The 11,062-nt window shown below is 49.4% G+C and overlaps 1 long non-coding RNA gene across 1 annotated transcript; it reads right to left on the bottom strand.

The window, feature by feature from the left end:
* Nucleotides 1-7,018: 7,018 nt before the first annotated feature.
* Nucleotides 7,019-7,613, bottom strand: LOC115598754. Its single transcript, XR_003987901.1, has 5 exons — nt 7,595-7,613; nt 7,463-7,514; nt 7,302-7,367; nt 7,158-7,213; nt 7,019-7,083 (listed from the first exon to the last, which is right to left on the bottom strand). It is a non-coding gene; the product is annotated as an uncharacterized LOC115598754 (long non-coding RNA).
* Nucleotides 7,614-11,062: the final 3,449 nt, after the last annotated feature.

Raw genomic sequence — 11,062 nt, 5'->3', positions numbered from 1 at the left:
GAACCCAAGCTACACTAAGAGACAAAATTACTGTTATACTTGAAGGAAGTCACGAGCTCCATGTTCATCCTCACTACTACCCCAGCTCACCTCAAATGCTCATCCAGTCCCAAAAGTGGCCTACAAAGTTCATGCAAAAAAGTAACAGCTTCACTGAGTAGCCACATTATTCTCTGCTCTTTGACACTGACCTTTCCTTGGACTACTTGCTACAGTCAGCAGCTTTGTCCCAGTGAGCCTGCTTACAATATTTGCAAAAAACAAAAGGAACGTACCAAGACGCTGCCTCAAACAGCACCCTTGCCTGCAACAACTCCCATCTCTTACTCCTTTACCTTGGTAATTTGCATATCCAGCCTCTGCAATTTTCTTATTGTCACATGGTGGCTACAATAGAACCTGTAAACATCAACTGATGCTTCTAACTTCAACAACACACACCTGAAAAATAATTGCTCTTTGGTCCCACTAGTCATCACTCACTTCACCCCAGTCACCTTCAGTGACCATCCCACTTTGCTTACTGCTTCTACCTTCAAAATAAGTAAAACACACACTGTAATCAGGTGTGTAAAACACACACTGTAATTCAGCTACCAGAAGCACAATCCCTCCAACACTACACACTGACTGACCTGACTGCACTCTGCTCCCTCATTTCTTCTTACAAGAGCATATTTGTCCTTTGCATCTGAAAGAAAGTATTACACAAGTCACTGGAATGCTGAACAATAGACAGATAATTCCAGACATCTCCATCCCAGTTAGGAACCCCATCTAGAGTACTACTACCCTGTGGGAAAAAAGTCTGTGGAGGCTTAAGGATTCCATGTACACATCAATATGATCATATGAAATCGTTTATTAACAACTTGCACTCACTTATATAGAGAAGCCTTGTTTACACCATCATATCATGCAGGTGGCTTTGTATTCCAGTTACACATTCCATTCTCACAGAACCACTCTTTTTACATAATTATTTTTCTCTTCTGTTGCCAATTAAGTTCTCTTTCCCATCAGCTCATTTTTAGAAAACCTCTAACTAGGCCTCAATAACCATTAACCCAATGTGGCCTTAAGCTGAAGTCAGTCAGGATTGCTCACAGCCTGTATATTTCTGAACTGTTTCCCCAACACTACTCCCATGCCATTAATAAACACAGCCCCAAAACTTTAAGCCCATACACATACAACTGTTAACTACTGAGAAGGTCAATCCCCTGCACAGCACAGAAAAACCCTCTCATGAGGGTCCCATCACCTTCAAACACCATCAAAGCAACTGCCCACCCAGCCTGACTATGGCTGCTCCACCTAAGATCACTGTACGACTGTGGCCTAAAAACTCAAGGCACACAAACATCACCAGAGACCCTTATGACTCTTCAATATCCCCAACTCTACGCTCTGGGCAGAGCAGGTCCAGGCCAAACACACAAACACAGACCTACCCAAGACACACCACTGCAAAATACAAGATTCAACATTGAGAAAATTCAACAATAAATTACTCTGGGCTCCAAGAAGTTGGCCAAGAAGATCTACAGGGATGCAAGGGCAAGGCAAGAAGGCCCAATGGTGACATCAAGTGTCACAGAACACTGCCTGTTACAATAATTGCTCTTCAAAATAACATACCAGATGGGCAAGAAGACTAGCATCAAGACCTAAGGACGCAGAGACAAGATTGAAGATGTGGAAAACTTATGACCAGAGATGCTCATTCATTCATAAAGAAGATTACAAAAGACGCCCATCGAGAAATCTGCAAGATGCAAGAAAAGAAGGATCCAGATGGCACTACGATGATGATGACTAAATGTGCTCCACACTGCAGGGATAATGTTCAATATTACTTGTCCTGTGAGGGACTCTGGAAGCCAAGACTTTTGGCCAATAAGACCTACAGCGATGCATCTGCAAAGCGAGGGAATGAAGCCACAGATGCCAGAGGAGCCGCCTTCAAGACCTGAGGACACAAGGATGCGGGGACTGAGTCCCGCTCAAGGAAACTGGATGGACAGAGATCAGATGACAATGCAATTAAGAATGACATTGCAGAAGACAATCATCAAGAAACTTCCAAGTCAAGAGACCGATCTGCAATTTAGACTCATCATGCGGAATGACAACTTTCCTGCTCAGCACAGTGCTGATCAGCACCACTTTCCAGGGATGATGCCCAAGATGAAGGACTTGCTCTGTGAGGACACAGAGGACCATCAAGGCCTGAGGAAGCTCTAAGACAACAAAGACTGACAACACAAAACACACAACCCCACACACCAAGCCTGGAGCTGCCCTGCCCATGCTGGAATCATCCTGGAAAGTAACCTGTTCCCTTCACCCACCCAAAGGGGGCCCCTCCCAGACAGCCCTCTCCCTTACACTCACTTCAAAACACCACCTGCATTCCCAACCTCGACTCCTCTGCTCAGCCCCTCCCCACCCACCCCTGGGCTCTCAACCTATCTTCAAGAGCGACAGCAGCACAAAGCCACAGTCAGTAATGAAAACCACATTGTTTGAATGGGATGTGCTTCCAGTCGCACGGTTCCTCTTCATCCTCTATACAAAGAAAAGGAAAACATAAACAACCCACAGATCACAAGCAGCACTGGCACAAGTCCCACCTAAGCCAGCACACGCTACTTCCGCTGCACTCACCTCCTCAAGGAAGCCCCATGGTATACCACGCACCTTCTCATTCCAGAGTTGAACGCCATCGCCACCATTGCTTGGGGCACCTGAAACACCAGGAGAAAGAGTTCCTGTTCTGCTGATCAGAAGTCACCAGCCCCATGAACCCTTCGCTACCAACTCAACTCAACTTCCACGCTCATCCGGTTCCAAAGGTGGCATGCACAGCGCCTGCAAAATCAAAAGGAAACATTTAAGTGACCTGACGTAAAATACATGGCTGACCCAGCCCACCACCATCTCACCTTCTCCAACCCCTCCTAAATGTGTGTCTTTGTTCCTCCAAGGATGGTTGTGGCAGCTGCAAAAGTGAAAGCAAAAGGCACATGCTGAGGTAGTGCCTCCAACAACAGGCAGCCCACTGTGTAGTCCACCTCCTCCTCTTTTACCTCATCCTCTCACCCATCTGCTGCCTGCCATCCTTGTGGGGTTCCAAAAGTAGGTTGGGAGGACACCTGGAAAACACAAAAAACAGGCAATGCCAATGCCTTCAACGGCAATAAAACACCTGAGAAATAACTGCTCCTTCTGCACAACAGCCTTTGCTCACCTTGCCAGAGCCACCTCCGGAACAGATATTCTGCTTTGTTGGCTGCTCTGACCTTCAAAAGGACAAACAAACCATAATGTGGTCAGGTAGCCAGGAGAGAGACCTTCACCCCAACACCAAACCCTGACTAACCTTTGGATGGCGCTCTCCTCTCCTCCTGCTCTTTCATGTACATCCTTGTCACACGGGATCTGAAAAACAGTATGAAACAAGTCAATGGAATACTGCTCAACAGCGCTGGACTAGTCCTTTAGGGCTCTTCCAAAAAACCCTGACCCTACAACTCTGGGAAGAGCAGCTCCAAGCCAAACACTCAGACAAATTCGAGACACAGCCCTCCAAATTATGAGACTCGATCTCAAGAGAACACTGAGTAAGAAGAATATCTCTGGGATCCAAGACTGTTTGGCAAGAAGACCTACAGCAATGCAGCTGTGAAGCGAGGGGCTGAAGCAACACATGTCCACGAACCTGGGCTTCAAGACCTAAGGATGCAGAGAACAAGTGCTACTCTGCAAAAATCCATGACCAGAGATGCTGATGAAGTATGGAAAAGTGTTTCAGAAGACCACTATCAAGACACTTCCCAGATGCAAGAATAATCCATGTGTTAAACTATTCACAAGAGAAAAAGATGCTGCTGACTAGTACTGTGCTGATGAGAGAAGACCTTCCAAGATGTGGGGACTTGCTCTGTGAGGACAAAGAGGACATCGAAGGATACGGAAGTTATAAAACACTCAAGACAGACAACACAAAGTACACACCACCCCACACAAAGACTGGAGCTGCCCTGCCCAGGCCAAACCAATGCTTCAAACTCATCTGCCCCCTCCACCTGACCAAAGCAAACTGCTCCCAGACAGCCCTCTCCCCAATTCTAACTTCAAAACCACTTCCTGCTACTCCCAGCTTTGTCCCCTCTGCCCATACCCAGTCCCTCAACTTATATTTGATGGTAGGGGTCCAAAGCCATGGTCATCAAGGAAAAACAAAACCATTCACAGGGATGTTCCTGCAGCCACAAGTTTCCTGTTCATCATCAGCTGAAAAAAAAAAAAAAAAAAGGAAAACAAAAAAAAAAAAATCACAAACCACATCACCACACGTAATAACTGTTACTAGAAATTCTAACATGAGCCAGCACCAACCTCTTAGAGAAGACCCAGCTTCTCAAGAGTCCTGTGAGGTCTCACCTGCCTGCTCATCACAGAATTAGGCACTGCAGGACTCATCAATGAAGGGCACCTAAAATACACAAAACCACTGTTTGGGCTTGAAAGAAGTCACTACCTATATGAACCTCCTAAACCACCACCCCAGCTTACCTCCAACACTCAGCTCCAAAGGTGACAAAAAACAACACAAAACAAACTCACAAAAAAACCAAGAAACAAAAACAATCAACCCCACACCAAAAAAGCCCTGGCAAAACAAAGAGAAACCCTTAACTGAACTGACATTAAACACCCGGCCGACCTGGCCCACAACCATCTCTCCTTTGCCAACTGCTCCTCTACACGTGGCTTTGTACTTCCAAGGCAGTGTGTGGCACCTGCAAAAGTCAAAGCAAAAGCCACGTGCTGAGAAATTGCCCCAATCAACAGCAGCCCACACCAGCCTTTGCTCAGAAAACTTCCAAATCCCTTCTGCAACAACTGCCAACCTCAGCACTTCAGTTAAGTCCCTCAACTTATCTTCTGAGGGATGGTGGTTTTGGATCTACATCCAGCAAAACACCACGCTGTCTGAAGCGCATGTTCCTCTTCATCACCTGCAATCAGACAAAAAAAAAAAATCAGAAACAGTGTCACCAATAAGGTGCACTTCAGCCATCAACAACCACTTATACTACACCCACCACCTCAAAAGAGCCCCACCCAGTTCCACTCACCTCCTTGATCCAGAGTTGAATGCTGTGGCCACCACTGTTTTGTACACCTAGAAGACCAAGAGAAAGAGTTACTGTTCTGCTGATCAGTACTCACCAGCTCCATGAACCCACTCTCTACCACCCCAGCTCACCTTCAATGCTCATCTGGTTCCAAAGGTAGCACAAACAGCACCTGAAAAATAAGGGAAACATTTAATAGAGTTGACATTAATACATGGCTGACCCAGCCCACAGACATCTCACCTTCTCCACCTGCTCCTCAACATGGCTTTGTCACTCCAGCACTGTGTGTGACACCTGCAAAAGCCAAAGCAAAAGGCACATGCTGAGATATTGCCCACAACAACAGGCAGCTCACTGACATGTCCATCTCCTGCTTCTTTACCTCGGCCTCTCGCCCATCTGCCTGCCATCTCTTTGGGGTGCCAATATGAGGTTAGGAGGGCACCTGAAAACACAAACAACAAAGGATGCTCATGACTAACCAACACTGCAACACCTGAGAAGTAAATGCCTCTCCAGCCCACCAGCCTTTGCTCACTTTGCCACAGCCACCTCCGGTGCCTGTATCCCGCTTCGCTCAGAGCTTCCGCCTTCAAAATGACAACAAACCATGATGCGGTCAAGCACCCAAAGGAGGCACCTTCCCACCGACTCCACACCCTAACCAACCTTTGGGTGGTGGCTTCCTGTCCTCCTCCATCAGTTTCTTGCTAGTTATTGACATGTGGGATCTGAAAAACAGGATTATGCAAGTCGCTGGAAAGCTGCTCAGCACTGAGTCGGTCAGTTAATGGCACTTCCCATGGCCCCTGAACCTACACAGCAGGCAGGGCAGCTCCAAGCCAAACACTCACATGCACAGACGGACCCAAGACACAGCCATGTGAGTCACAAGACTTGAACTCAAGATAAAACTCACAGCAAGATGAGGGACTTTGGAAGCCAAGACTTTTGGCCAATAAGATCTACAGCGATGCATCTGCAAAGCGAGGGAATGAAGCCACAGATGCCAGAGGAGCCGCCTTCAAGACCTGAGGACACAAGGATGCGGGGACTGAGTCCCGCTCAGGGAAACTGGATGGACAGAGATCAGATGACAAAGCAATTAAGAATGACATTGCAGAAGACAACCATCAAGAAACTTCCAAGTCAAGAAACCGATCTGCAATTTAGACTCGCCATGTGGAATAACACGCTGCTGAATAGCTCCGTGCTGAGCAGGAAAGACTTTCCAGGGATGATGCCCAAGATGAAGGACTTGCTCTGTGAGGACACAGAGGACCATCAAGGCCTGAGGAAGCTCTAAGACAACAAAGACTGACAACACAAAACACACAACCCCACACACCAAGCCTGGAGCTGCCCTGCCCATGCTGGAATCATCCTGGAAAGTAACCTGTTCCCTTCACCCACCCAAAGGGGGCCCCTCCCAGACAGCCCTCTCCCTTACACTCACTTCAAAACACCACCTGCATTCCCAACCTCGACTCCTCTGCTCAGCCCCTCCCCACCCACCCCTGGGCTCTCAACCTATCTTCAAGAGCGACAGCAGCACAAAGCCACGGTCAGTAATGAAAACCACATTGTTTGAATGGGATGTGCTTCCAGTCGCACGGTTCCTCTTCATCCTCTATACAAAGAAAAGGAAAACATAAACAACCCACAGATCACAAACAGCGCTGGCACAAGTCCCACCTAAGCCAGCGCACGCTACTTCCGCTGCACTCACCTCCACAAGGAAGCCCCATGGTATACCACGCACCTTCTCATTCCAGAGTTGAACGCCATCGCCACCATTGCTTGGGCCACCTGAAACACCAGGAGAAAGAGTTCCTGTTCTGCTGATCAGAAGTCATCAGCCCCATGAACCCTTCGCTACCAACTCAACTCAACTTCCACGCTCATCCGGTTCCAAAGGTGGCATGCACAGCGCCTGCAAAATCAAAAGGAAACATTTAAGTGACCTGACGTAAAATACATGGCTGACCCAGCCCACCACCATCTCACCTTCTCCAACCCCTCCTAAATGTGTGTCTTTGTTCCTCCAAGGATGGCTGTGTCACCTGCAAAAGTCAAAGCAAAAAGCACGTGCTGAGGTAGTGCCTCCAACAACAGGCAGCCCACTGTGTAGTCCACCTCCTCCTCTTTTACCTCATCCTCTCACCCATCTGCTGCCTGCCATCCTTGTGGGGTTCCAAAAGTAGGTTGGGAGGACACCTGGAAAACACAAAAAACAGGCAATGCCAATGCCTTCAACGGCAATAAAACACCTGAGAAATAACTGCTCCTTCTGCACAACAGCCTTTGCTCACCTTGCCAGAGCCACCTCCGGAACAGATATTCTGCTTTGTTGGCTGCTCTGACCTTCAAAAGGACAAACAAACCATAACGTGGTCAGGTAGCCAGGAGAGAGACCTTCACCCCAACACCAAACCCTGACTAACCTTTGGATGGCGCTCTTCTCTCCTCCTGCTCTTTCATGTACATCCTTGTCACATGGGATCTGGAAAACGGTGATACGCAAGTCACTGGAACACTGCCCAACAGATGAACTATTCAGTTATGGCTCTTCCAGCAAACTCTGGGAAGAGCAGCTCCAAGCCAAACATTCAGACCAATTCAAGACACAGCCCTGCAAATCACGAGACTTGATCTCAAGAGAACACCAAGCAAAAAGAATATCTCTGGGATTCAAGATTGTTTGGCAAGAAGACCTACAGCAGTGCAACTGCAAAAAAGGGGCTGAATCAAGAGATGCCAAAGAACCCGGGCTTCAAGACCTCATGACACGAGGATGCGGGGAACAAAATCCCACTCTGGGAAAATCCACGACCAGAGATAATGCTGATGCAGGTGGCAATGATGTTTCTGAAGACGACCATCAGGAAACTTCCCAGATGAAAGCCCTATCTACGCTTCAAACTTGTCACGCAAGAAAAAGATGCTGCTGACTAGGACTGTGCTGATGAGCAAAGGCCTGCCAGGGATGATGCCCGAGATGCAGGACTGGCTCCAAGAGGACATCAAGGCCTGAGGAAGCTCTAAGACAAAGACATACGACACAAACTATGCACCACCACACACCAAGGCTGGAGCTGCCCTTCCCACACTGGCATCGTGTTAGAAATTAACCCGCTTCCTTCACCTGATCAAAGGAGCCTGCTCCCAGACTGCCCTCTCCCCTACGCTAACTTCAAAACCCCTTCCACAACTCCTACCAGCTTTGACCCCTCTATACCACTGGTCCCTCAACTTATCTTTCAGAGGACTGGCACTCCAAAGCCATGATTAACCAGGAAAAAGAAGACAGGATTGCACTGGGAAAATCTTCAACTTACAAGGTTCCCCTTCACCACATGCTTTAAAAGAACAAAAACAAAACAACAGAAAAAAAAACCCCAAAACAAACACAACTCAAAAAACCAGACACAACACCAAAATACCTACCAAAAAGCCAGCAATAAGCCCAACATCGGCCAGTCCCAGTCTCCTTCATGTGACCCAGCATCACAGAAGAGCCCTGCGGGGTCCCGCTCACCCACGTTTTCCAGAGTGGGACGCTGTAGGCATCATCATTCAGGGCACCCAAAAGGCACATAACTATTGTGGTGCTTGGGAGAAGACACCAGCTCCATGAGCCCCTCACTACCACCTCACCTGAAGCACTCATTCAGTTTCTGGAAATTGTTAGCATCGTGCCAGGGAGGGACAGGCTCCCATCAACCACCCGAAGGCCTTCTAGACAGCCTGGTCCCCTACAGTAACCTTGAAACCTGACTCTGCGATTCCTAACTTTGACCCATTTACACAGACCCTCCCCCCAGCCATCGTCCTTTTCACTTACCTTTCAAACGGCTGGGGCTCTGAAGCACCAGACAGAAAAGAAACCCACATCGGCTGACAGGAATCTTCCCAAAATCACCAAGTTCCTCATCATCCGCAATAACAAACGACAGTGCCTCCAGGAACAGGACATCAGCTAAATACCAACCTCTTCCACAAGCTCCTCATAACCCCATCTTGCCCTTCTCACCTTCTCCTTCCACACACATTATGGCCACCATCGCTTCTGGCACCTTAAAATACCAAGAGACATAACATTACTGTTCTGCTTGCAAGAGCCAACCTCCTCATTTACCATCCTTCCTTGCCTCCAGCACTCTCCCGGCTCCAAAGGTGGCAGGGGTAGCACCTGCAAAAAGAGGGAAACACTTAACGAAGTCAACCTAAAATACCTGGCTGAGCGAGCCCACAACCATCTCACCTTCTCCGACTACTCCTAAGTACGTGCCTTTGTCCCTCCAACACTGCACGGCACCTTCAAAAGTCAAAGGAAAAGCATGTACAGAGAAAACGCCTCGAACAACAGACAGCCCAGTGTGGTGTGGTCGAGCCCCTCCAAATAGCCCCTGTTGTTCCACTTACTCTTTCATTCCAGAGTTGATTACTGCAGCTGTTGCCATTTGGGGACCCAAAGAATACCAAGACAGAGCAAACAACCGCTGCACTGACCAGAGGCCCCCCAGGCCTAGTCCTCTCGCCCAGCAGAACCCCAAGCACAACACAGCCCCCAAGCAGACTGAGCCCCGATCTAGAGGTGGAGGCTTATATACCCTGAGCCCCACCCCACTGACCTTCCCACAGTCCTTTGGGAAAGTCCCCTCATCAACCTGACTGTCCACACCTGGGCTACCCCAGCCCCAGCTGGAGCCCTTCAGAGAACATCATCCCCTGCTCCTGCCACAGCTGGTGGTTCAGTCCTCAGGGGCTGCCAACACCCCCCGAGGCACTTTGAAGGCAGGAAAATGTTCATTTAGAGTCCTCAGAAATCCCAGCAGAGTTGGGAATAAGGCTCAGAACCACACTGAGCCAGAAAAAGGGAGAAAGGGGAACAGAAAAACAGAATGAGGGCGAGAGAAAGGAGGAGGGGTAGGAAAGAAGGGCAAGGCCACACCCATGGGGGGAGGAGTAGAACAACAGCGCCACATTGAGAAGAAGGGGGCAGGAAACCAAGCCACAATCAGTGCTGCCAATGAGCATCACACCAGTCACTACCACCCTCATCAGCACCGGACTTCTCAGCTGCCCCATGGTGTTCTGCTCATCTGCTCATTCCAGAATCTGATGCTGTGGCCATAATTTCTTGAGGCACGTAAGATACCAGCAAGACACAAAATTCCTATTGTGTTTGTGAGAAGTCACCTGCCCCCTGACCCTCCTGGCTACCATCCCAGCTCACCCCAAATGCCCATCCAATTCCAACCGCACAGCACCTACAAAAACAACTGGAAAGAGCTGCACTGAGTTGCCACAAGGTACTTTCCCTTGGCACCAACCTGGCTGAATACTGCTCCATCTGCACAGCCCGCTCGTGGGCAAGGAGCTTCACCGCCCTGGAGCAGAGCCCTGCTTGGAGGGCTGGGACCACACGTGGGAGGGGAGCACCCACCAAGAGTAAGGCTAAAAATGCAGCGTAGGGCCCAGAGGAGGCAGAGAAAGACCCACCCAGAGAAAGAGGGTGGGTCCGAGACAGGTTGGGGTGCAACCACCAGCCTTGCACAGCACATCACCCCGGGGAGGCAGGGACCTCCCAGCCCACCTCCCAGCCCAGCACCGCCGCCCACCCCCTGCAATCAGGAACCAGGAGCGGGGCCACTCCGGGTAGGTCTCTTACCCCCTAACTCCCTGCAGCATGAACCGAGGCCCCACCCCCCACCACTCTTGTCCCCCTGTCACCTCCCCCTCCCCACAGCACGTGCTGAGCCCCACCCCCATGGCGAGGCCAAGCACGGCTTGGGCAGAGCCAACCCTGAAGAGTGGGCAAACGAAGAGAGGGGGGTGCAACCCCAAATGGGAGGGCGGGGCAAAGCATGGAGGGGGTGGAATCACAGATGAGGCAGGGCAAAGGCGAA

Source organism: Calypte anna, chromosome 9, assembly GCF_003957555.1.
Source record: "Calypte anna isolate BGI_N300 chromosome 9, bCalAnn1_v1.p, whole genome shotgun sequence".
Taxonomy (NCBI): Eukaryota; Metazoa; Chordata; class Aves; order Apodiformes; family Trochilidae; genus Calypte; species Calypte anna.
This window is presented reverse-complemented; position numbering and strand designations above follow the sequence as displayed.